The sequence below is a fragment of the Amblyomma maculatum genome, chromosome 4 (assembly GCF_055883805.1).
Source record: "Amblyomma maculatum isolate TAMU_Amacu chromosome 4, ASM5588380v1, whole genome shotgun sequence".
Classification (NCBI taxonomy): Eukaryota; Metazoa; Arthropoda; class Arachnida; order Ixodida; family Ixodidae; genus Amblyomma; species Amblyomma maculatum.
The window spans coordinates 43,762,410-43,788,800 of record NC_139347.1 but is presented as its reverse complement, the minus strand read 5'-3'; the positions used below and the strand labels follow the sequence as shown (position 1 = coordinate 43,788,800).

Below are 26,391 nucleotides of genomic sequence, written 5' to 3'. Positions count from 1 at the left end.
ACGAAAGAGATCGCGAAAAGACCGCATTCATCACACCGGACGGCCTTTATGAGTTCAAGGTGATGCCATTTGGGCTCTGCTCCGCACCAGCCACGTTTCAACGAGTAATGGACACAGGCCTGGCAGGCTTGAAGTGGCAAATTTGTTTGGTGTATTTGGACGACGTTGTTGTCTTCTCGTCAAACTTTGAAGACCACCTAAAACGACTACAGACAGTGCTGGAAGCCATCAAGTCATCGGGACTAACGCTAAAAGCAGAGAAGTGTCACTTCGCCTACGAAGAACTCCGGTTCCTAGGTCACATCGTTAGCAAGGACGGTATTCGCCCAGACCCGGAGAAAACAGCTGCAATCGCACAATTCCCACCGCCTGCCGACAAGAAAGCTGTGCGCCGATTCCTTGGGCTGTGCGCTTATTATCGACGATTTGTCAGAAACTTTTCGCGGATCGCCGAACCGTTGACGCAGCTTACAAAGGCTGACGTACCTTTTAAATGGGAAGCGCCGCAAGGAGAAGCCTTCGACGAACTTAAGCGCCGCCTGCAATGCCCTCCTGTACTTGGCCACTTTGATGAAAACGCCGAGACCGAAATTCACACCGACGCGAGCAGTGTGGGCCTAGGCGCCGTTCTTGTCCAGAAGAGTGCCGGACAGGAGAAAGTAATCGCCTACGCTAGCAGATCCCTCACAAAAGCCGAAGTCAATTACTCGACGACCGAGAAGGAGTGCCTTGCAATCATCTGGGCCACTTCTAAGTTTCGTCCATACCTATACGGCCGACCATTCAAGGTGGTAAGCGACCATCACGCGCTCTGCTGGCTGGCTAATTTGAAAGATCCTTCCGGCCGCCTTGCCAGGTGGAGCCTACGACTTCAAGAATTTGACATGACTGTAATCTATAAGTCGGGCCGGAAGCATTCAGACGCAGACTGCTTATCCCGCGCTCCGGTCGATGCTCCCCCGAAGGACGATGACGACGACGCCTTTTTGGGACCGGTAAGCGCCAGCAGTTTCGCAGAACAACAGCGATCAGACCCTGAGCTGAAAGCGCTAGCCGATTACTTGGAAGGAAAGACCGCTTCCCCTCCTGGTGTGTTCAGACGACATTTATCATCCTTCACGTTAAGCAATGGCCTCCTCGTGAAGAAGAACTTCGCACCTAACAAGACCGCGCAGCTTCTCGTAGTGCCTAAAACCCTTCGGCAAGAAATTCTGCAGGCGTTGCACGATGAGCCAACAGCAGGCCACCTCGGATTTGCGCGCACGTTGCGTCGAATCCAGGAGAAGTATTACTGGCCGCGACTGCCTGCCGAAGTTGCCCACTACGTGAAGACGTGTCGTGAGTGCCAACGACGCAAGACGCCGCCGAACAGACCAGCAGGACTACTAAACCCGATTCCGCCCCCAATCCTGCCCTTTCAACAAATTGGGATGGATCTCCTCGGCCCCTTTCCATCTTCGTCTATGGGTAACAAGTGGATCATCGTGGCCACTGACTACCTTACCCGTTACGCCGAAGCAAGAGCACTACCAAATGGTACCGCGGCAGAAGTCGCCAAATTTTTTGTCGAACAAATTCTCTTGCGACACGGCGCCCCAGAAGTGCTCATCACGGACAGGGGAACGGCGTTTACGGCAGAGTTGACGCAAGCCATCCTGGAATACAGTCACACAAGCCATCGACGAACAACTGCGTACCATCCCCAGACCAATGGCCTTACGGAGCGCCTGAACAAAACGATCGCGGACATGATCGCTATGTACGTCGACGCTGAACACAAGACCTGGGACGCCATCTTGCCGTACGTGATCTTCGCGTATAACACGGCAGTCCAGGAGACGACCAGAGCGACCCCGTTTAAGCTTGTGTACGGCAGGGAGCCCACGACGACGCTCGACGCAATGCTGCCGCACGTAACCAGCGAAGACAACCTTGACGTCGCCGCCTACCTGCAGCGTGCAGAGGAAGCCCGACGACTCGCACGGCTGCGTATTAAAGACCAACAGCGCACCGACAGCCGACGATACAATTTACGACGACGCCACGCAGAGTACAATCCAGGAGACCAAGTGTGGGTTTGGACACCAATTCGCCGTCGCGGATTAAGTGAAAAGTTGTTGCGTCGATACTTTGGGCCATATAAAATCCTTCGCCGCGTCGGACCCCTGGACTATGAAGTCATTCCCGACGGAACATCAGCATCACAACGGCGACGCGCACGCCCAGAAATTGTACATGTTGTACGACTGAAGCCATATTACGCGCGTTAAAGAATCTGTGGTGTTTATACTTTGCAGTGTTTATGTTTAAGTTTCTTTGTTTTGAAACATCGAGGCGATGTTTTTTTAAGGGGGGAGTAATGCCGCGAAACCTGCAAAACAGTATTTGTTGTTTTTTAACAGCCGCCGGCATACAGGCTTATCACTCTGATTCTGGACCGCGTATCAGTTGTGTAATCTTTGTTTGTTACTGCTCGATGTCGCGAGTCACACCTTTATCAGTTTTGTCGTAGCGCAAGACGCACCGAGATCTGTCTGGAAGGTTCCGGCCACTCGGGTGTCTTTCCACAATGTTCCAGCCCGTGCTGGTAGCTGTTTGCGACGTTATCTAGATTGTTCTGTGCAGCCTTTAAATTGAGCGTTGCCGAGTGTGACGGGCATTCTCTGTTCGACGATCGACGAGCACGTTTGTTTCTATCGCCGCCGCCGAGTTGCTTAGTTCTTTTGCGGGCGCAAGTCAGCCCAAATAAAGAGTTTCTTTAGTGCAATCATCGACCCCTTCATTTGTGTCGCCAACCTCGTCACCACTACGTGACAATATTCACGAAGAAATAAAGCTTGCTCTCCTATGTGACATGCCAAAGCCTACTTATGCCAGGTGACGTGTACCTTGAATATATGGCAAGCATTACGTATACCATGCAGTGATTTGTACTTACGTGGCTCTCGACAACGTGCCCCGTGCTCGCTCCTGGCGAAATGAAAATGGCATGCAATATGTAACCCGACCGCGGCGGCTGCGTTTCGATGGAGGCGAAACGAAGTGGCGTCCGTGTGCTGTGCGATGTCAGCGCACGTTAAAGATCCTCAGGTGGTCGAAATTACTCCGTAGTCCTCCACTACGGCTCCTCTTTCTCTCTTTCCACTTTCATTCCCACCTTCCCTTACGGCGCGGTTCGGGTGTCCACAGAGCAAGTGTGACAGTTACTGCGCCTTTCCCTTCCTGTGAACCAATTTATTTATTTATGCAATATGACTACCCTTAAGGCTGGCAAAAGCGCATTGCTCACGGCTAAACTTTAACTCCATCCCCCTTGACAGATATAGAAATACATTTCATCAACAGTTGGCTTCCAAAATTCAGCCGGAACAAAATGAGTTGCCATCACTCACCCATTTTGCGAAGCGGGTAGACGTAGGTCAATCAGCACTTTCCACATTTCTGACTTCGAAGACAAAGGTTCTGCTGATGCACACGTACCGTGCGGCGCAAGGCTTCCTACAAAGTGCAATAGAAAAAGTAAAAAAAAAACACTCAAAAGGGGATGAAACGAATAGGGGAAAGAATTGATGCTACTTTTCGACAGCTTTCTTCGGGGCTTTTTTTGCCTCACTTTGCTATCGAACCACGATTGTGTGTGTGTGCGTGTGCGTGCACGTGCGCGCGCGCGCGCGTGTGTGTGTGTGTGTGTGTGTGTGTGTGTGTGTGTGTGTGTGTGTGTGTGTGTGTGTGTGTGTGTGTGTGTGTGTGTGTGTGTGTGTGTGTGTGCGTGTGCGTGTGCGTGTGTGCGTGTGTGTGTGTGTGTGTGTGTGTGTGTGTGTGTGTGTGTGTGTGTGTGTGTGTGTGTGTGTGTGTGTGTGTGTGTGTGTGTCCGTATTGTGCGTGACTTTCATATGACGTTGAAAAAGAAAACCAGAAAAAATTACCTCTCTGCGGGCAATTGCGCTCAGCGCTCCCGCAAACTTTAGAATCAGATTAATACCCCAGAAGAGCTACACTACTATCTTCGCATTGAAACTCAGCATAAAAGAAAATCCTGTCTACAATTTATGGTATTGGTGACTATTGGCTCTTTTAACAAAAAAAGAAAGGTACTAGAAATTTAGATGAACAGCATACCATACCAATGTAATAATAAAAATTACTCGTTTGTAATGAATATTTCTTGAAAATATGATGTCTTTTATATCTAGTAAGGTCAATTCGTATCTGATCACGTTAATGGCAAATCTCCCTGTTCTTCTCGAGGCCTCTTGTTGTAAACACCTTGTCGAATTTGCCCTTCAGCTTTGAAGGGGATCCCCACAGCTGTACCCACTTCCCCAGCTGAAGTTAGCCAATGCTTTTTCATTTTAAATAATTCTCATTCCAGTAGCGGAACTTCGAGTATAAAACATCCACTTGCAACAAATAAAGATAGCAAACTAGCAACAAAGATATCAAACAAGAAAGTAAACAAAGAGGCAAAAGAGTTGTCTACTTCTGAATTTTTCATCATTTAGAGCTTTCTAGCTTTAAACATCAAAAAGGGTAAACTACTCGCACGACGTAAAATAAAAAAAATGCAATGTAATTTTATTCTTCGAGTTACTAATTATGAACTGTAGCCAGTATTTCTAGGTTTAACGTGTTTAATGTTTCGGCATTTGCTGCGCTCTCTTGGATGACGGACAAAAGCACTCTAACAAGCACGCAAAGCTATGATTTATTGGGCTTTTATTTTAAACTAAAAAAAAAAAGGTACCACTTAAGCGCAGTTATTTTATTCTTCATAACAAATTTCTATGATGTATTCCTGCTAACTCAAGAGGAGGCAGAAAAAAAAGAAGGAGCAGAGTGTAGAACTACAATGTTGTAGTAAACATCATTATTACCTTGATTTAGATAAAGAAAATGAATCATCTGTGAACGATTATTTAGATTTTTAGCGGCGCGTATACGTATGAAAATTAACACGGCAGACAAGTCGGCAAGAACGACTGTATTCTTTGACCGATATTTTGCAGCTTCAAGTCTGAAAAACCACGCTATCATATTTAGTAACTTCAGTGCCAGATTCTATGGAAAATGTCGGCAGCAGATGAAATGGGGTACATTGTACCTGGTGCAGAAATGCAATACTTGAAATGCACAGCAGGAGGCGCTTGAAGCACTGAATACTCAAAAAGAAGAAAAAAACTCAAGAAGACTATATCATAGCCCACCCTTTCAAATGACATTTGAAAACAGCACTGGAAGGTCATACGTTAGCAGCAAAGTGCATTAGTTTAATGAATAAAACACCATTGTTACATCGGCGAATCACATATATGCTGCGACAAATAAACTCAGTAGATGTCTTCGTTCGTGCTAGACTCTTTTCTCAAAAAACAGGTTTTGTAGAACGAATCCCATGATACTGAACACAAAATATACGTCGAGGCCCATTGTAGAGGGTTGTTGGCGTATACGACCAATTAAGGATATATTCGGGAGATGTCGCTAAAACATTTGTATATTTTAGCACTCATATAAGCGGTGGTTTGTGGTTTGTGGGGTTTAACGTCCCAAAGCGACTAAGGCTATGAGAGACGCCGTACTGGAGGACTCCGGAAATTTCGACCACCTGAGGTTCTTTAACGTGCTCTGACATCGTACTGCACACGGACGCCACTCCGTTTCGCCTACATCGAAACGCAGCCGCCGAGGCCGGGTTCGACCACGGGTACTCCGGCAAAGCAGTCGGGCGTCTTACCACTGCACCACCCCAGCGGGGCGTGTATAAGTGAAGATAATGGCTTTTGACTTTTTTGAACATTATACTCACGCGGTGGACGCAAAAACCAAATTAAGAAGGCGGCAGAACGCTTTCTGATACACCTGTTTGCTTGGGCTAATTTGCTGACAAATAGAAAACAAATCGACTCTGCTAGAATTAAGTGCAGAGAACGAATATTGAGAACCCAACGAGCATACTCCTATTGGCTGAACTCAATTTAAAGACTATTGCAAACTTCCACGAAAAGTAAAGTCACCCTGAACCCCAGCAACAATCTGGAACGACATAAAACAATACCTCGCGCTGGGCCAGCACAACACAACACAACACGACACAGTGGTTTCATATATTGGAGCCAACGAAGTGAAAAGTGATAAGACGTGTGCAGACAGCGACGATATCAAAATGCAGGAAAACTACCAAATGAGTGTTGTGAGGCATCATTCGCTATTCAAAAATTCAACTGCAGCAGAAAAGACAATCACCTAAAAATTTGAAAATTCGTTTATTAATACCTGCTTTCCTTCGAAAGGATTTTACTGTATTGCAATACCAAACAGCACATGTAGTGTATTCTTTGAAGCAATGACTTCAGGGAGATAATCAAGGCTTAGTGGGATCACAGCCTCAAGTAAATTTATTGCTATGCAGTTGAATCCAAATTGTGCACATCAACATTATTGACTCTATGAAGCCACAACCACTGGGAATTATTTGGGGAGTATTCTTTAAAATTACAATGTGAAGGTTATGAAGGAAAGGTAAACCACCATGACTCACTTCCGGGAGACATCAGAGCCGCGCCTTGAGGTAAGGCGCGATGAACGTTGTCTGCCCGTACTGAGGCTGTAACTCGCAACCGCAATTAATCCTCGGCACCTAAAAAGGCAATTTATACAACCACATGTAAATTCAGTCCCTGCTCTTGTGTTTTTGCAGGTATCACCAGCTTCCTTGTAATGTAAAGCGGGTGCTTAAAAAAGAATGGAAAGCTTCACAGAATCCCAGAATCTTCGACGTCTAGCCTATAGTTCACACCGATCGCTATAACGCTGCTTTCGGCCTGTAGGCATTTTCGTGTTTCGTTGAGCTGCGTCTGAACAGGTTATAAAAGCCGTACCGTCAAAACTTTCTGGCAGAAAGATATCAAAAATCATCCCAGCCCACGCAAAGACTCTGTCTTAAGTTTTTGTCAATGAATTGTGGCACTCTACCTCACCGTTCACCTGAGGATTGTTTAACTGCTGGTCAATGCTGGGCATTGTTTCGTCCTGATGGTTTCTCGTTTGTCCAAAACTAGCGCAGTTTTCGAACGTGCTCTGAATTGAACCAGCGAGATTTAGAACAAGTGAATGCTTCTGTTTGCCACTTAGTTACAGTACGAAGATCCTTGTAGAAATGTTTTTCCAAGTTCTAGTCTTCTTTTCCAAGTTTCTCGTTCTATTTGAACTTCCAATGTATATCCCAGCCACGCTCCTTACAACTAGCTTGCGGACCTCCACAGAACGCATGCAGGTGGGCGTGCATCAGGATAGGGCCAAGCGAGTTCGTGAAAGCAAGGCTTGTCCCGAAGAGGTCAGAGACGCTCAGCAAGTTTTTTTATAACCTACTTGGGTTCAGCTAAAAAAGTGCCATCTCTCTTATTGAGACACGTGTAGCCTGAGCGCAACTACTTCTTACTTTAACGATGTTGAGGCTCGCATGTCAACTGAGAGGCCCTTCTGAGCACACACCTTCAGTCAAAAGAGCGGACATAAAACTGCAGCAACGATCTATGGAACAGCACACAATTAAGAATTTGGAGTAACTATCTGAACACGTGTTTCCATGCTTGCTGGCTATAAATAATCAAAAGTTGGTATATTCTTCATGGGGCGACACTTTACCAGGCACAGGCGAGTCTTGCAATTCTGTTATAGACATTATTTCCCACTAGGAAGTTAGGAAAGTCGCTATATGCGGTGTTATGCCTTTATACTATTCAATTAAGCCAGCAAAATGCTTTCTTTGCAAGAAAGTCCTACTATTCGCGACCTTCATTTGTCATTTATTCGCAGACTATTCTGAGAACTCTTCCAATAAAACGAGTCAGTGCGTAGACCTTAAACTGAAACGAAAAGTGAAAATTATGGTCCAATCTAGAAGTCAAATGTTTATTGGGTCAAAGTTCATATGCGTTCCTTCCAGAATAATTCTCAAGCATTTTGAACACTGCTTTTCGTAACGGAATAGGACTTGTAAATCAGTCTTAGTTTGAAGACTACTCTCAGAACCTGCACGAATAAGTGCACCTTACGCATCAACATGTTGGTAACCACGTTATGTTGACACCTTAAGTATTGTTTTTTAGGATTACCGAGTTACAAAAATTAATATCAGTCAGTAATAATTGAGATGGGCTCCAATATTACTAGAATGGTTCAGTCGCGTATGCATTCTCTTCTTTAGGTTTTTGAGAAAAACATATTTTAAATTACGAAAGATCCAACTAACGGTTTTACATTTTGCAATTTTGCACTAGAATCTGCTCTATGAGACACCTCATAACTATGAGTCATGACGGTCTACGTGGAATATTACCGAATAGAATGCTCGCGTGGACTGAAGTGCTTCCTCATTCAAGCACGTAAGCACACTCCCGTGAATGACAAAAGTTTACTGCATGATGGAAGTCAACCACTACTGAAATATCATCCAGTCAGGGCCACTTTGCCTTCTCTTAGCTGGGCCTGTGTGCGATGGAATGTGACAGATACACGTATGGTCATTGCAGAGTACCGTTAATTGGAACAGAACCTTTAATTTGGCACTCCCCTCGCGGCAGGCTAAACCCATCTATTAATATCAGAATGATGTGGTAGTTAGGATCGTTTAACGTTTAAGTGAACGTACGTTTCAAAGTGGGACTACAACGTAAAGTGGGGCTACAATGACCCGTGAAAGGACCTGTCGAGCATTCAAAGCTCAGAACTGTAATGCAAAGAACGGAACTCAATCCGGAAGATTTAAAGGGAAAAAGTAAATTGTTTCTTCTTTTTTTGTTGTCTCAAAGTAAACAAAAGGAATACGCACCATATTTTGCAGATAATCAGAAGGAATAAATACGCGGCTAAGAGCCAACTTTAGAAGGAAAAAATAAACACAGAGTTGACCGACTTCAAGTTCCTCCATTGCTTCGTAGGAATGAACATTAGCCATTGAAAGTGAGCGAAAACTGAGTTCCAGTTTTTTTCTCTTTTTCCAGCAACCTTAGAGGCTAGAATTGTCCGAAGAAGACGAAAGCTAATACACGCTCCAAGGAAGCGGGGAAGCACTTTTCGCATTGCCGCAGGCGCATTTCTTATCGGCAAAACTCGTTAAGACACAAGGACCGCTCCTGTCCGCTCTTGTGAACGTCACATTGCACCTAATTGAATCGGCACGAGTATTCCGCTGCCTCGGTTTGCATTTTTTGCTTCCGCTTGCACCAAAATGTTCGGCAAAGAGTCCGCTTTTACCATGATCATTGTTTCCGACGTCTTGAGGTTTACTTTCAGTGCTAAGGGATGCATTTTGCCTTATTCTTTTCGAGAAGCCAAACCAAGCGATCTTCATCGAAAATTCTGCCGCTCTGTTTTGGTACCATTGCGGAATCTTCTTCCTCCTAAACGCCGTTCTTCACAGAGACAAACATATAGGGACAGAATTACTCGGGCACTGTAAAATAAATATGCCGAATAGGTTTTTTCTTAATTTATACTATGGTGAAAATTGGGGATATGTGTGGAAGTGAAGACAGCAGGAAAAAGCGGAGGAATAAAAATGGCTACTTCCTGGAAGTAGAAAAAGTTGCATAGCGAGTTTAAGTTGAAGGAATGGTCTGAACTGGCACGAATCCAAAATTCAAAGCGGAATGAACTCTGCGCATATACATCCTTCTGGCTCATTGTATCAAATGGGGAAAAGACCTCTTGTTCCTTACAGAACAATGACTCATTTTATCGATACCGGCTAGGGTGAAAGGCGAGTCAAGAAGACAGCATTTTTTTCCGGTTCTTTCATAAAAACATGACATTCACGCGAATGGCTGGTCTTTTATGTCCAGTATTCGTATTTCTAAGCAGTATTCGTATTTTTTATAGCTGCTCGTCATGTACCGCTGTTTGTGCAGGTTACTTAAACAAATAATAGAATTTTAAGCTTGATGCAACCTACGGAGCGACGGAGAGCAATGCAGTTGCGTAGCACTCTGTTCAGCTTAAATATGCGGAGGGCAGTAGATATGTGAAGCTGTGGAGGTTTGAGTTCTTCATGGAGTAGTTTTTTGGAGGCGGCACTGCAGTTCATTCTGCAATAAAATTTGACACCAGCCAAACTGCCACTTTGAATAGAATTGTCAGGACCAAAAATAAAATTTCACCTTTTTACACCTTTTTACAGTATACACCTCGCACATGACGCATGAGAGGCTGGGCTGCTTATGCGCCATAAAACCCAACACAGCACTGCAAAACTCGCAATTTTGCAAGTACGATATGAGACCACAGCATGGTGATAGCCTCGAGTAGGTGGAATTATATAAGCCGACAGCTAACTCTATCGGAGTGTTTGATAGATAATCTAGTGCGGACTTGAAGTGGGATTGCAGTGTACTGCAGACATGAACTCTTGCACGTTCTTTCAGTCAGTGTCCTGAGACTGCGTCAATACTCGGCGACGCTACCAAGCCACAAATCTAGGTGCATCTTTGATATGTTTGGGATTAAGGTAAGAGTGAAAGAGGGAGATGGTGTTTTTTGCTAATTTGGTTGACTTGAGATGGACTCGCTCCTGTCTGGACACGGACGTTGAAAATAAAAGATACCAGTGGCAGCGCTTGGTGCACAGCGTTCTCATTTCCGAAATTATTCCAGTGACAGTACAAACACCAGGTGACTGCACTGAAGGCCCGCCTCTGTTTGTAATATGATCGTGATATAAATGCATGAGAAAAACAGCTTGGCTTCAGATTCTACTCATCAGATTCGAATTCAGACATCGCCGTCGCTTCTCCAGGAGATATCACTTGTTATTTTGACACTTTCTGGTCACTTAATTCCTAATCCAAGCTTATTGTAGTTCTATCAAAAGCAACCGCAAATCCCTTAAGTACATTTATTCAGGAACAAAGTTTAGCCAGGTTAACATGCAAAATAGGCTAACGCACAAAGCATTTCAAAGCCTTTGGAAGGACAGAACATACTTTTCACCCATGGTATTGCGCAGCAGTGTGTACTACAATTGGGAATGGCCTCTTTATCATGAAACTCAATATGTTCGGTTTGATGCTGATGTAGACAGGGTGTTTCCGCAGTCGTTACCATGGTAGTGTTCCAATTACCCACCAAGCATAATCACAAAAGTCACCTCTCTCAAGCATTAGCGTGGCATCAAAGTAGCGGTTATCTCCACGCCCACCGGTATGAACGAGGTTGGCGCTGGCCAACACCAACAATAGGCTACGAGTTGCACAAATACTTGAGAACTAACACTGAACAGCCTTCCTACGCCGTTACTCAGTCGGCCGGGTATACCAAACGCGAAATTCTCAGGTCGTGGGCTGCGATCATACTGTGGCATGCGTTGGTTTCAGTTCGATTTAATTCTCTCCACAATTATACTAATATTTCACATTGATCACTGCGAAAAACTTCCTACGATTTTCGAAAAGGTGTATCTGGCTTTCAATCTCTTTGGGCCACATAACCAGCCCCTCAATTCCTCTTAATTCGTTTGCTTAACAGGATCGTAAAGAACCTCTGGCTCGGCGTTGAGTATTCGACGCTGACCGATGCAGACCGATGCAGAAAACCCCCAAACACGCGTTCAAAATGCCACCGCCATACTCTGTCAGGCGGTTCACGGGTGCATAGTGGATGCAGAAGTCGACTCGCAATCAGCTTAAGTGCGATTTCAGGTGCGCTGAAAATAGGCTCATTTTAAAAGCCACCAGAGTGTCTTGGTTGAGCTATTTTCCAGGATGAGAGGCCGATTTAGGAGACGGTCCTGGCGAAGACACCATGATTGAGAATGCCGAAAACGGTGCTAGTATTGAAATGCAAATGACAGCTTCGTTGAGAGCGACCGTAGTGCTTACGAATCTGCCGCATTTCAATCTGAGGTTAAGATCCTGGTGACCTGAATAGGATCTTAATTTAGGTAAAATCGGAAAACGAGTTTGGAGAGTACACCGGGCTATAGAACCACACATTTGCGGAGGAAGCTGCGGAGCCTTGAGAGTAAACCTTTGATTTAAATGTATCATATACGAAAATGCGATTCGAATTTCTTGTACTTTTCTTTTTTAAATAGGGCGTTTAAAGTATCACATCAAAATTCCCAGTTTACTTCGAATGATCCCATTTATCCTGCGACTTCCTCGCAGTATTTGAAGGGTGCTTAAATAGGCACTGGTAATTCTGGGAACATTGGTTGCTGCTGTGTTGGCCTTCAGCCTCCAAAAGTCTAACTCAGCAGATGGTGAAGCGTACTCAGCAATCAGTGTGAACTCTAGGCCTCTCATTTTCAGGTGGAGCTGAGATCTACACGTTCAGGTGCAGACAAAGGTAAAATAAGCAACTTTCCGTGGGTGCGTATGTCCTTCGTTCGCGTCTGTAGCATTGTGTTAACAATGAAGGTAGTTTAGAAGAACTACCTGAACTACCTAAATGAAGGGTCACGAACTAACCCAAGCTTCCACATAAGCTATACCGTTCCAATTGCAAGAATGTTTTCTCAGTCGGTTATAAAGAAACAATATGACAAGGGAAAAGCACCCCAGCGTCTTCTAAAACCCTGCACATAAACAAGGCGCGAGTTTACATTAAGTAACACGTCAAAAAGTTAACAAAACTTATGGGTGCTTCACTTTCGCACCTGAACACGCCAAGCTGGAGCGTCTTCAATTCGGAATATTTTTATGTTCGCGGCTTGTAGGGGGCGAAAACGAATTCTTACCCAGAAAACCTTTTCTTTTTGAAAATTAATCTCCGCAGGTGACGAATATTGGGAAATGTGTGGTGAAATGTATTGTGAGAACGTAATGATCAAAAGTCGAAATTCGCGGGCTCAGTCGTCCCCACGGAGAAAAATGTCTAGGGGCACGTTGGACCACTAACGTACGTTGAAGCGAAAGCCTTTGTTTGAAACGCTGCTAATTCTTGCTTTACTGTGTCTGCTTGTGTATGCTGAATAGTTCATCGTTCATGGAAGTGCCAAATGAAAGGCGCAGCACGGGCGCGGACCGGACGCCTCACGGAATCTGCTTCGTGAATCGCCTGCTGATGTCATCGGTCAGACGAGACGAGACGTCATTATCGGATATAATATCATGATGACGGCACCGAAAGATGACGTCAAACCTCGCGGCATCCAGCGAAATCTCGCGAAGAAGTATGACTCTTCTCATGGCCGGACGGACAGGGTCATGGCCGCGAATATGAGCCTTTCAAGGCGTTCGCCTTAATAAACCAGGACAAGTGCATGATCCTCTTCCTCAGCCGCGAGCTCCACGACTACGAGATTGGCGACCAAAGGCCAGCAAATGAATATGCGCACACGCTTATCAGTAATGTGGGGACGGAGCACCTTGTGACCCTACACAAGTCCATGACCACCACTTAAACCGCTTGCTCTTTGCCGCCAGTGTAGTAGTCGTGACGTAGGTTAATTGGTGTGGTGCGATGGCCTTATAAAGATATCAATGATGGCGGTTCCGTCCGCTTCCAGCATTGTGAAGAAGAGAATCGCTGCTGAGGCCCTCCGAAAGTGTGCGAAGCTTGAAAGCAATGCTGTTATTGCGCAAAGCGTTATAGAGCTCGATAGATCTCGAAGTTATTGGCGTCACATTAATCGCAGTTGTCGGCACCAGAGTGTCAAAATATTCGCATTGAAAACTCCTGACTGGCCAAGAGGGTTATGATGTCACAACCACATGACCTCGTGTGGGAATTTCAAACACCTGACACTCAAATGACAGCTATATAACGGATTCAGAAAGGGGCCAAATGAAGCCGAAATTGGCGAGGAAGTTCTTCTAACGAAGGTGCTTCAGAAGAACGTCGGAATCTTGCACCAGTAGTGGGCCTTGAGGAGTGCGTGTAGTGACGTTCACTACCGTTCATGGTCTTGCTCTGAAAGGTCATTCGAATTAGCTAGCCGGATTATAGGAGAGCACGTTGAGTACTCCGAATGACATGACTGCTGAGCCAATGTCTTTCAGTACTTTTATTCTAGTTGTCCCGACTGCCGTCCGTGTACTGAAATCCAGTTTTACGTTTTCTTTCCGGCGGAGAAGCGTGAGATGTTGCAGCACGTAAAGAGGCAAAGGAGCGCGTGACAAGAAGGCGTCGGCTTGGTTTGGGGTTGGCAACAGGCTTTATTAATGTGATATCGTAGAATGTCAAGTTTTCCAGAACATTGGCACATTGTTTAAAGTTAACAGTCAGTCAGATTTACTGTGATTTCCGGTCCGTTCGTGCGGCAGTCATATAGGGGGAGATTGGAGTGTTCGAGGACAGTTAATTTTGGACGCCGACGTCGTGCAGGATTATTGCCTGCATGTTGCTGCTTTAACACCAATAACGTTCGACAAGCGACTGAGGTGCCGCATATATGTTTCCCTTTTTTCACTTCTCTCTTTTGAATCAGCACATTAAAATAATGCACTAAGATCACATCAGCCATCAAACGCCACCAAGAAGTTTGAGGGTTGCAAACAGAAGTGCTACTTCACCAGACCCCTTCCTCCTTTCAGCTAATTCATTTCTAAAAGAGCGAACTAAATGACTCTGTCTGTAAGGCGGTTTTTCTGGTTTTTGTCATTGCTCATATTACTGGCTCCTGAGTGGGAGAGATCGCTTGGAAGGCCTAATTTTGGTTTTGTACAAGACAACTATTTTGGCAGGCACGAACAAGTGATGGAAAACGATATATTTTTTTTTTGCACATAAAAAGGTAGGTATGACAATAATAAATCTGCCTGTCTTTTCTTTTTCTCTGGTTGTACAAAACTTAAGCTTCTTCACCTCTGAGTCTACAAGGCGTTTCGCTTTTGTCTCCTGTGCTTCGTCTGCATCCCAGGTTCAGTTCTTCACTCATTGCATCAATGATGATTCAATTTATTCAAGCGTCCAAATATTTAAAATATGCCTTTACAAAGTATTGAAAACCCGCAGCTTTTTTTTTTTTTTTTGCAGAGCACATATGTTTTCTCTTGTGCTCATAGCCCCAGTTTCTGCAGCGCTTCTATTGATAAAGGTTTTTTCTTCTCGTTTACTTTATTTTCGATTTGCTGTTACTTCATTTGAAGCAAGCAGTCTCGTGTAATTGCTGAAAGGTAAGCACTGCATACGTACAACCTTCGGTAGAAATAATTTCGGGGGTAACAACTAAAAAGTATGGCCTCGGCTTTTAGGCAGCACCACAGTAATCACACGTCCCTGTTGTGCTAGACCATTAGGGGCTTTGCCCAGGCTTCTGTTTCAATACTTTGTTCCCATCTCTCACAACAATAGCTTAGCTTGACGACTGATCAGTTCATGGGAAAGAAACACGACGTAAATATATTTTTTCTGCGCCTGCATGGCAGACAAATGGGGGTGTTTATTATTCACAGTGAGGTGCCTCGAACATGCGTGAAGCATGACTTCATTCTGTCCGAGTTCTCCTTGCCTTCGCTACCTACTTTTATTTTAACCATAATTACAATACTTTGTTTGCTGCCCTACAGCTCCGACGAGAACTTTCTTACAGGGCGCATTTCTTTCGCTAACTACAGCTGTTATCTCTTAATGCGAAACCAAAGAAGGCTGGGCATATTTATTTTTACCGGTGGTTAGAACGTTTCTTGGCACACACCTGCTACCTCGCACATTGCGCTAAGTGCATTAACCATGCACGCTTCATGGTTAGCGTCAAGCAGTTCACGCAAATAAGTGCTCAAAATACGAGCGCATATCTTCCTCCACTTTGAAACGAGAATAATTTTAGCATGCAGAGCAACTTCAATCAAACTTCTATGTAGTATCATGCCAGACAGGCATTCCTGAGCTTCAGTGCTGCGTAGCCATTGCATTTTCACATATTCGTTTCACTGCTTGAAGTCTTTCCCTCATTTAAAGTGACGTACACACTTTGCCCGGTTCGCCTTGGTGACGAAGTCAGTTGCAGCATCGGGTCTCCTAAATAATGCGCATACGCAGCACCCTAGTGGTGTCTTAATCCATTCACTGGTATAGTTTAACTCTGACACATTTTGCTAACCAGAACTTTAGGCTCGAGGTGATATCTCTTAGTTATTACGAGCGTCCTCTTCGCCGCTGGGCGTGTTTAGATATATGTGCTTAATTATTCCTGAAAGCCTTCCTACGTCACCTTATCTGCTTACAACTACAGTATAATTACTTCTGCGCTAAGACTAATTTACATGTATTTTCCTTCCTTTAGTTTATTCTCCTCCGCCTTTCCCCCGAAACTTTTTACTGAGATCGAAAAAAAAACTTCTTTGTGTTTATTCATTGCTTTCCGCCACTTTTCGTCGGCGACGTGGACAAGAGCTCTCACGAGACAAAGTTGTCTGAGCAGCATGCATTGTATCACCATATGAACCAGCGGTCTTTAGTCACTGCTTCACCCGCAACATCCAAGGCGTGATTATTGTCCTCAGAGATTACGGTAGTGCTGTTCGCTCTGTGTTTTTGAAAGCCGATCAGTTGAGCGTATTCTACCTGTTCGCCGGGAAAACATGGCAAATTACAATGCCATGTTTTCCTTATCGCGAAGTATATGGCGGGAAACTCCTAAGTCGCTAATGCGTTCGAAACACTTCATACTTCTAAATTATGAGCGTAAAGAAGTTTAGCGTACGAAAGGTGGTAGTGAATATCACTTCTTAACATATCGCAGCTCCTCGCGCACGTTATTGATTCCTGATTATTAACACTGCTATTCAGTATACGTAGTGAAAGCGTAGCGCCAAAAGTTTTCAAAGCGCGACTAAATACTCTTAAGCACGGAGGCCACGGCTTATTTGCAGCATGTTGCCTCTCGGCGTCCACTGTTTAATGTTTAATGTTTAAGAATGGCATCTACCACACAACCAGAGTTAAAAATGGTAATTATTCTCAGATAACTCTCCGCGTCTAGGTGTTCCCTGTAAATCGAAGGTCCTCTCAGCAGTAGTTTATAAATTTCGAGCCTTTAGGTTGAGTAGCAGTGCTAACGATAATCTTTGTACTGACAGCTAGTGGTATAAGTTGACTCCTAAAAACATAATCTTTTACACAAACAAATTCTAATTATGCATTTGTTGATTATTAATTGAACATGCCTGAACCTTGGTCAAATATATTCCCCTTGAAAACGCTTGTGTTTTCTTCGAAATGTACAAATTTCGTAATTGGGAAATTATAAGAGGGACGGTTTGGAGGGAGAGGTAGGTATCGTTGCATACAAAGCACAAAAAAGGCAACAAAGAATGAAAACGTGTTTTAGAGTGAAGCGTTCATCTTCCAAAAGTGTTTTGATAAAGTTTTTCAATGCGAATGCAGAATGTCCAAGGCTAAGGAGATTAGTGAGACATGTCTAGCAAGGCTGTCTTCAGTGCTGTATTGGAATGGACGGTGAACTGATGCTACCAGACGCCAATCAGGCGATTCAGACTTGTATATATATGGCAAAGCCTGGTCGTAATCTCGCGATACTAGGTCCTTTTAGAACTCGGTGAGCTACCATAGTTTGTACACTGGGTTCTAAGAAATATAATATCCGCGTTCTTTTCAAATGCATTTTAAATTAACATTCGCATATTTTCGGTAATGCTTGTCTATGTTCCCACAACCAGATGTTATTGTTAACTACAGATTCCCCGCAATCAACAAGCGCCTTCCTTGCTAATCTTTGCGCCAGAGTTGCGGCAAGCAACACAGATCGCACGAGATTCCTGCAAGCTCCTTGCAGCTCATTCTTCTGCTGCGCGAAATGTCTCCACTAGGTTGCCCACATCAGCAAATTTTACGAAAAAACAGCGTGAATAACTGTTAAAAATGAATTTTCAAAACATGAACGGGGAATTTTGCAAATCAATGCTCGATTGGTTACTCGGTCACAAATGAATGATATATACCCTGCAGAAAGCGTTTACCTGGCCGCTCACCCCCAATCAAAGATCTCTGGATTTTGATCGCGCTTAATAGCTTCCGTAGGGAGTATGTGGTGACTCTTCATTCCTCTCCCACTCCCGAAGCGGCAAACATTCTCCCGGGCTCTCTTTCGCAACTTGCCGCTACCATTGCATTTCTGACCTTCATAATATCTCGTACCGGAAGAGGGAAGCAAGAGTGGGGTGGGGAGGAAAGGTTCCGCACTGTGCGGAAACGTCTTCGGGCATTTTCTATGTGGTTTCTGATCTTTTCAGAGGAAACACGCATTACATGCTTACGATATTACTTTTAAAGTGGTGCTCTTCATAACTCAGATAAGTAGGCAGTCAATCAAAAAAGAACAACCACTTTGGCGTCACACTGCCGTCGAAGAGTGCGTTCTTTGTAAGATCGGGCTATGATTTGAACGCTGTGAAGGAAGCTTCACCGCGTGCATGGCTCCCACAGCGTACCCAGAGAAGGTGTTTATTTTTAGCACGTGTTTGTTTAAATATTCAGACCGGTGTCCTGTTAACCCGGATTTGCGTTTCTTAGTTACCAAGCAGCACTTTATAAAAAAGCTGGCGCGAAATTTTGGAAATCACTTCTTGGTTTTTCCACGGCTGTAAATTAAATCCTGCCGCATCGTGTACTCAATAACCAGATAAAGCAATTCTGGTAATACATCTAACGCCAGGTCTGGAAGCGACTGCGATTCTGGGAATGACTGATTGCTCAGATGAAACTTATTTAAAAAATGCGCTACGTTGCTGTATTTTGCCAATAGGGCCCAGCACGGCTTTAATTTCATCTCTGCTATGCGAGACACGCTACCGCTAAACTGCTCGTCTAGAGAAGCCAACAAAAGGCAAATAAGCACCCAGCTGGACAGCCGGCTGCGGAAAAGCGACTGAATAGCCTGGAAGCTTATTAACGACGAAATAGGCACAGAAGTAGCGATGGAAATAAGGAGCAGAGATGGGCTAAGGACGTCCTAGTAATAGCCAGCTCATTACGAGGCCAGATTTAGGGCTAGTCCACATCCCGCCCGAATGCGTACATCGAGGACTTCATGCCGGACAAGGGAGGGAGTAGAATTCTTGTACTACAAAGCTTTGGCAGCTTAATAGGCAAGCCGTTTTGGGGGGAAACTTCGTGTCATTTTCATAAAAGAGCTTTTAAGCGTCTTTGCGCACTCGAGCAATAGATTTTCATTCGTAAAATGCCACATTCGTGGAATCGACCCCACGCAGAGGGTATCGTTAACTTAATGGTCAGATGACACATTTTGGCCAGTTAGAGTAAAAAGAACACAAATAAGATAGTCATCTTTTTAAATTGAACCCGTTGGTAAGAATGAAGAAAGACAAAGCTCAATATTTTTTTACGATGGGAATTAAGATAACAGGAAAGTTCAGAAAAAGCTAGGCCGCATTTAATTCGCACCTCGTGCATTCATTCTTTCTTGTGCAGAGTCGAAGGATAAAGAAACCGCGGAAATAACGCCCGTTTCAAAACAGTGTTTTTCTGTGTTATTTCACCATGATGGTGAATATTTTGCGTCTAAAATTTAATTTTTATCCCGCTGATATCTTATTCAAAATCTCAAAAAGCGAAGGTTCATGGTTTGCTCCTTAGTTTTTTTTTTTTTTTTTCTGTAGTAGTGAACTTGACATTGCTTTTTGCAATTTATTTCTATAGTTAGCTAAAGCTGCTCTCCGAAAATATTGCTTTAACATATTTCTATTTTGATTTATCGTGTGCCAATTTCCCTTGGCTCATTAGATACAACAACAAACGTACAGAGAGTGAAAGAAGAGAAAGAACCGGACAACTTATCATCACGTTCTAATGGATGAATGCTCCGTGGTTAAATCACGTGCAGGGTTCTTCACGTGCGGACGGGGCAGCGACTCTCGAGACCCTACCAATAGTTACCAGTATTCAAGACCTCGCACAAGCACCCCCTAACCCTTCAGGATATACCATATACACTGATTCAATACAAGCTATACGCGCCCTTCCCACGGGTCGCATTCCTGAAGAACTACACGACGATCTACACAGAGCTCTTACCAAACTACGTCCCCACACTGTAACACTGAAGTGGATTCCTGGTCACGCTGGAATCCCAGGCAATGAGGTAGTGCATCGCCTCACCCGCGAACTTCAACACCGGGCGCCTGGGATTCCCTGGCCTTATCCACCAACGTGGGACACTACTTTTCACTACAAAAAAGAAATCAACGTTCACTACGACAACATTAGAGAAACTCTCCGTACACTTCCTCTTCCTGATAAATCTCTCACTACCACACAAATCCGCATTCTTAGACGCATACAACTAAATACACTGCTTACTCCTGCCCGATCTTTTCTATACAGAATCATACATTCCCCTGCATGCCCAAATTGCCCAGAACACTATGCAAACTTGGAGCATTGCATCTTTTCATGCCCTGTCGCCCTCCAATCTCCTCACTTTCCACACCCTCCTCCCCCAACGTGGCGGGCTTGGTTAGCCTCTGACCAGCTGCAAGATCAGTTGGCCTTGGTGACCCTGGCCCAGGACATTCTTAACGCTTAATGTAATGCGTTAAATAAAGTTGTTTCGTCCTCCTCCTCCTCCTTGTGTGCCTAATGTTGGCTCTGAAGGTATCAACTGAAAACAAAAAGTTAAATACAGAGTCAATTTTAAATTTCCTGCTCCTTTTCCCGTTGTCTGAACGCGAAAAGTGGCCATAAAATTTACTGCGATTTCAGAATAGCTAAACTCCTTCTACACTGCGCCTAATATGAGCTGTTGCCGACTAACGTTTCCACCAATTTGGAGGAAAATTACCTAGAAGGAACTGCCAAATAGCAAACAGAGTTTTCGAGGGCGCAGGCAGTTCAGTAACTCATTAGCTGTTGTGTTAATTCTCCTGTACTAAGAAGCTATAACCCTCTGAACGTTCTCTTGACAACACGCAGGATTTGTGTTTTTCGCGAGAGTTTCAATGCTGTTCAGAATTGATGGCGGATGTTCGCATGATTAGCGTAAGCAACTAAGTAATTCTTGATTCAACATTATCTATCCCAACAAGAACAAACGAACTTAAGGGTTTAAACTGCTGAACCGAATGGAGAGTGATAGTTCTGTTGTTATAAGACACAAGGCCGGTTAAATGTTTTTTTCATTAAATGTTTTCATGCTATAAAGGTTAAGAACAGAGCCTTACAATAACTGCCGTACACCGGCACTGTTTGTACGTTTATTACAAAAAATTTATTGACAGGCGTTAATCCCGAAACCCTTTCATCGAGGTAGTCCGCCGCTCTGCGCAGTTCTGGCCTTAGCGACCAACTCTAGGCCGTCCAGCAGGCCCTCGTGGCGACGAAGAGACAAGATCTCGACGTTCCCGTGTTAGAGACCAAGGCCCCATCGCGTTAAACCATGCGGGACACCAAATAAAATTATTCCTCCTCATCCTCGTCTAGAAGAAACTAAAGGCGCCATATCAAACACTTTTCTGTGCACACCCTAACTATGCCGTAAAATAAGGGAGTTGTGGCTGTGGCTGCAGGAAGAAGGAAACGAAAATGCAAGGGCCTGCTACTGGCTCTGTAGCTGAGCCACCTCCGCTACCTCGACCAGACAGAAGAAAAAATAGAGAAGAAATGAAATGGAAGGGGAGAGAAAGACGCGCGCCGCAACAACAGCCGTTGTCCACCACCGAAGCGGTGGTGGGTGCAATGACGGCCTACAACAGATAAACATCCGGTGGCAGGCTAGCTCCCGCCGCAAGCGGCGGTGACCGACCTGTCCCATACAGATCCAAAATAAGGGAGGAAGGATCGAGGTATTCAAGGAAGAGAGAAAGAGCTCCCGCAGTGGAGGGCTCCGCTAAATTGAGCAGCCACTATCCGCACAGTGTGTCAGCCGACCAAATCCAGGACCAGCTTGCGCCACTCATGTTGTGTTGGAATCGCCCTAAGATCGGACTTCGTATGAAGGTTCTCTTGTTCGAACTCGGGTGCTAACGTGATGTCAGTGGAGGTCAAGAACCCTTAGGTCGGAGCCTTTCACTATGGCTGCTCTTTCTATCTCTCTTCTTTCACTTCTTCCTTTCTTTAACGGCACGATTCAGGTGTCCACCAGGAAGCATGACAAATACAACGCATTTCCTGTGTACCACCCTAGAAACGGCGTTCGTATGGGGGCTCCGCGCCATTCGTTCCTGGCGCCGCCTGAGGCATGGCTACAAATTACTGCAACGTTCAATGCTACACCTCCCCGACCATCTATTTACCCAACCGAGGCACACCGCAGGGCTCAGTCCTCTCACCCATCCTCTTTAACATCGCCCTAACTCCATTAGCCCGGATACCCGAGACTATACCTGACCTTCAGCACGCAATATACGCAGACGACATCACACTATGGACTACTAAGGGTTGCCCTGGCCAAGTTGAACAAACTTTTTGATTCGCTACAGATGCCATCCACACATATACAAAGGCTATAGGTCTTGCGTGGGCACCGCAGAAATCTGAGCTCCTAGTCGTCAAGCCTTCCCCACGTGCCCCAACCATCACCGTACTCCTTGACAACGCTCCGATTCCCAAAGTACCACGGCTCCGACTGCTGGGTCTCCACATTCAACAGGACACTAGAGCCACCTACACCATACACCTCCTGCAGCGCCAAATCAACCAGATAACACATCTCATTCGTCGCATTTCAAGCCGCAATCATGGCCTCAAGGAAAAAGACACTTTAAGACTTGTAGATGCCCTTATCGTTAGTCGACTAGCTTACCACCTCCCCTACCATCACATCACCAAAACCCAACTCAATAAACTTAACGTCCTACACCACTCAGCCGTTAAAGCAGCCCTCCATTTACCTCGTCATGCCAGTAGAATTCGGCTCCTTCAATTAGGCATTCATAACAATGTTGAGGAGATCATAGAGGCGCACCTCTCCAGCCAGCAACGTCGACTCCGCACAACATCTACAGGCACTCATCTCTTGCGCTCAATGGGCTACAATACCCCTGATCCCTCACCTCATACTCATATACACATCCCTCCGCATCTGCGGAGCCTCCTCGAGCTCAAACCCCTCCCACAAAATATGGATCCCGAACACCACAAAGGTCGTCGCGCAGCCCGTGCCTCATATTTTTCCAAACAGTACTCCACACGCCAAGACATCATTCACACGGATGCTTCACACAATCCGGACATTCCTCACATCTGCACTGCTGTATTCACTGACATTCGCCGCTCAACATTCAATGCCGCCTCCATCCACTGCACTAGCATCGCCGAGGCCGAATGCTTGGCCATTACACTCGCAAGTGCACACATCAGTCAGTTGCAGACTCAGCACACCACAATATGCACAGACTCCCAAACAGCATACAGATATCTACTGCGAGGAACCCTCCCACACTCATCTGCTAAAATATTATCTACTCTACCTACCCCTCCCGATACCATCACCATCACATGGGTTCCTGGGCATGAGGACATCCTCGGAAATGAGCGCGCTCATGCGTTTGCCCGAGAACTAAGCTTCGGGGCCGGTGGATGTCCTCCCCAAACCTTCATTATACACCCCCATCGAACCTCTTGACTACACTACAATTGTTCAGTACTATCGTCGCTTCCGTGCCACGTTCCCGCCAACACATCCCACGCTTTCTCACATCGACAGCGCGTACTGGCGACAACTCCAAACACATTCGTTTCCATCTCCTAAATTTGCCCATATATTACACCCCACGGACTTCCCACCGTACTGCACCACATGCAACGCCACCCCACCCACCCTCTACCCTTACTTATGGGAATGCCCACATCCAAGCCGCGTTCTTCCCGTCAAACACCCCACCCCCTCCTCCTGGGAGGCTGCCCTTCTAGCCACGCAACCTGCAGATCAGTTACGGCTGGTCGAGCGGGCTAAGCTAGAAGGAACAGCCAGAGGGCTCCTGGACTAAGAGGTCCTCCTGGGAGTGTTTACATTTTTTTTAATAAAGTTTTTTCCTCCTCCTCCTCCTCCTCCTGCGACCGCATTGTGTGAAAAATGTTTTGCATTTTCCTGCCAAGAATGTGGTCAAGTTTTATGTAAAATAAATTTTGGTCATTGGTTTAAGGGCCCAGTACTTGTGGAAGAAAAAATTCGGTCAAATGTGACCCCTCTTACTGAAACAACTTCAGCGGTGTCCTTACATTTTTTTTTTCTTGCAAAATATAATATATACAGCAATGAAGAAAAACGTTTTTCACCCTTTGTGTACGCGCATTCGTGTTTGCATGCGGACACGAAGTCGAAGACGGAAGACTATTTTTAATGCAAACGCTGGTATCCGTCCCGTCAGCTTCATTCGTCCGATGGGTACATTAATACGCATGTATAAAGATATATATGCACTCAATTATGCACGTATATACCGCATACAGAAACCACTGCGTCTAAACAAAGAAACCGTGTAGCAGAAGAGGAGGGCCTTCATTGAAATAATTACGCAAAAATTATTTTTCTCACAACTGCATCGCATACCGCCAACATTTAGCGACATGGTGACACTTTTATATGAAATTATCACAGACAACAACTTAGCTTTCATAATGTAACCTTTGCAATTATAGGTTATCACTATAATTATAGGTTATCACTATAAGTGCAATTATCACTAAATACATCAAAACGCAGATCAGTGCGGTAACAAGTTTCATCATGAAAAGAAGAAAATGTAACCTTTACCTTAGATCGAGCATACATAAAGAGCTCATTTTTTTACCGGAAGGATTGGAAAATAAGAAAGAAATGCTTTATTGCTATAAAGTAGCAACGAAATAAACCAAAGATGACTGTACTGAAAAGTGTAAATTGTCTTGGAGATGATTTGTATCACAGAAAATTAGAAAATCCTGAACTGCAACATTTCAAAGCATCAGCAAAAGGGAGAACTGTACCTAGCAATGGATAATTTTTGTACCTTATTAAACAAACACATTTTCTCTTATTCAAAGTTTATTCTAGAAATATCTGCTGCCTTGAAGACCGCATTTAGATTGCTTAGGGTGCAGAAGAAAACAATCTAGACCAGATGAAGAAGGATGAGTAAGCTACATGAGGCTCACAATCGTGTAAAGAGGCGGTGGCATACGCACTTTCTACGTCGCCAGTGTGATACTTTCTTTCGGACATGTAAATGCGTTTTCTTTCATATAGAGGCAAGCAAAATTTTTATCACATCTGGTTCTGACAAAACTGAAGGCTTTGAATTGAGAAGCATACTACAGCGTACCACAGAATCATCCTAGAGCGTATAACAAAAACCACACAAAAATAAGCTCGCCACTTACAACTTAGTTATACTGGTAATCTTCAAAATGAACAGTTTCTGTCAAGAATTATTTTATTTGCAGATAAAGTCCATCAGTATCCCGCGAACCTTTCCCCCCTCGCAGACAAACACGTGTAAGAAAAAAAAGAAACATTTCCCACCAACTTGTGAGCTAGTGTAACATATGCACACGGGCATAAATTTAACGGTGCGAGGTTGTGGTTTCTTCGGTGATCGACAGCGGTGGGCAGCATGCAGTTACATTTTGTAGGCTTACTGTCAAGGACTCCGCCTCGTAAAATCGAATTATTTTCGCCTGATGTCCAATTCTCTTAACGCAAACTCTGGTATACGTCGCTGCCTGCAAACTCATGAAAGTAGCCACATTTCACAGCAACCGGCTTGGTGCAACACTGAATCTTGAAATATTTGCGGTTGGCGCGAAGTAATGCACGCGATGAAGAAAAATTTGCTATTTTTATGATTTGTTTTTATTGATCGTATGTCTCATTTAAAGCGGCCAGGATGCAAGCGGTGATCTGTTTGTAAGTTATCGCCTGATGCAAGGTTCAAGCTGGTACGAGACTTATATGTAAACATTTAAAAAGTAACACACAGTTAAATCAAGGGAACAAGATAAAGAAACCACTGTAATATCAAATAATACACTGAGGGAAGCGCTATTTACATCTTATTTGCAAGCAGTCCCAGCGGGAGAGACAAAAGGATAAAGTTTGTCCTCTTTCCAAATTTAACTCCGTGCCCGTTTATCTTTATTCAATCTGACAAACTTGGGCGCCGCGCACTAGCTAGAAAAATATATGCATTAAGAACCCCAAAATGTGTTCAGCTGCCTTTTGTCTCATTACTTTCTTCGTGTAACATTAAACTTCCTGCTTCCTATGGTTAATGACTTCACAGCCACAACAACAATGCTATTCTTTAAAGTCGCCTGAAGATAGAGGATGACCTATCAGACCATTATTAGCAAGAGCGGAAAGTAGAAATGGGATCCCATATGCATAAAAAAAACATTAGACGGCGGTATAGCTTGGTTGAGTACGAAATACAAGCATTGTTGAGCGATAGTATAATAGCTAAATATTGCTTCGTTTCTTTCTTTTTTTTTTTTTTT

General features: G+C 44.6%; 1 long non-coding RNA gene across 1 annotated transcript in view; it reads right to left on the bottom strand.

Moving 5' to 3' along the window:
- The window catches only part of LOC146190878 (uncharacterized), a 232,117-nt gene that overhangs the window by 160,234 nt on the left and 45,492 nt on the right, over nt 1-26,391 (bottom strand). The window contains exon 2 of the long non-coding RNA XR_014706340.1: nt 3,393-3,498. This is a non-coding gene — a long non-coding RNA (uncharacterized LOC146190878). The remainder of the gene's footprint in view (nt 1-3,392; nt 3,499-26,391) is intronic.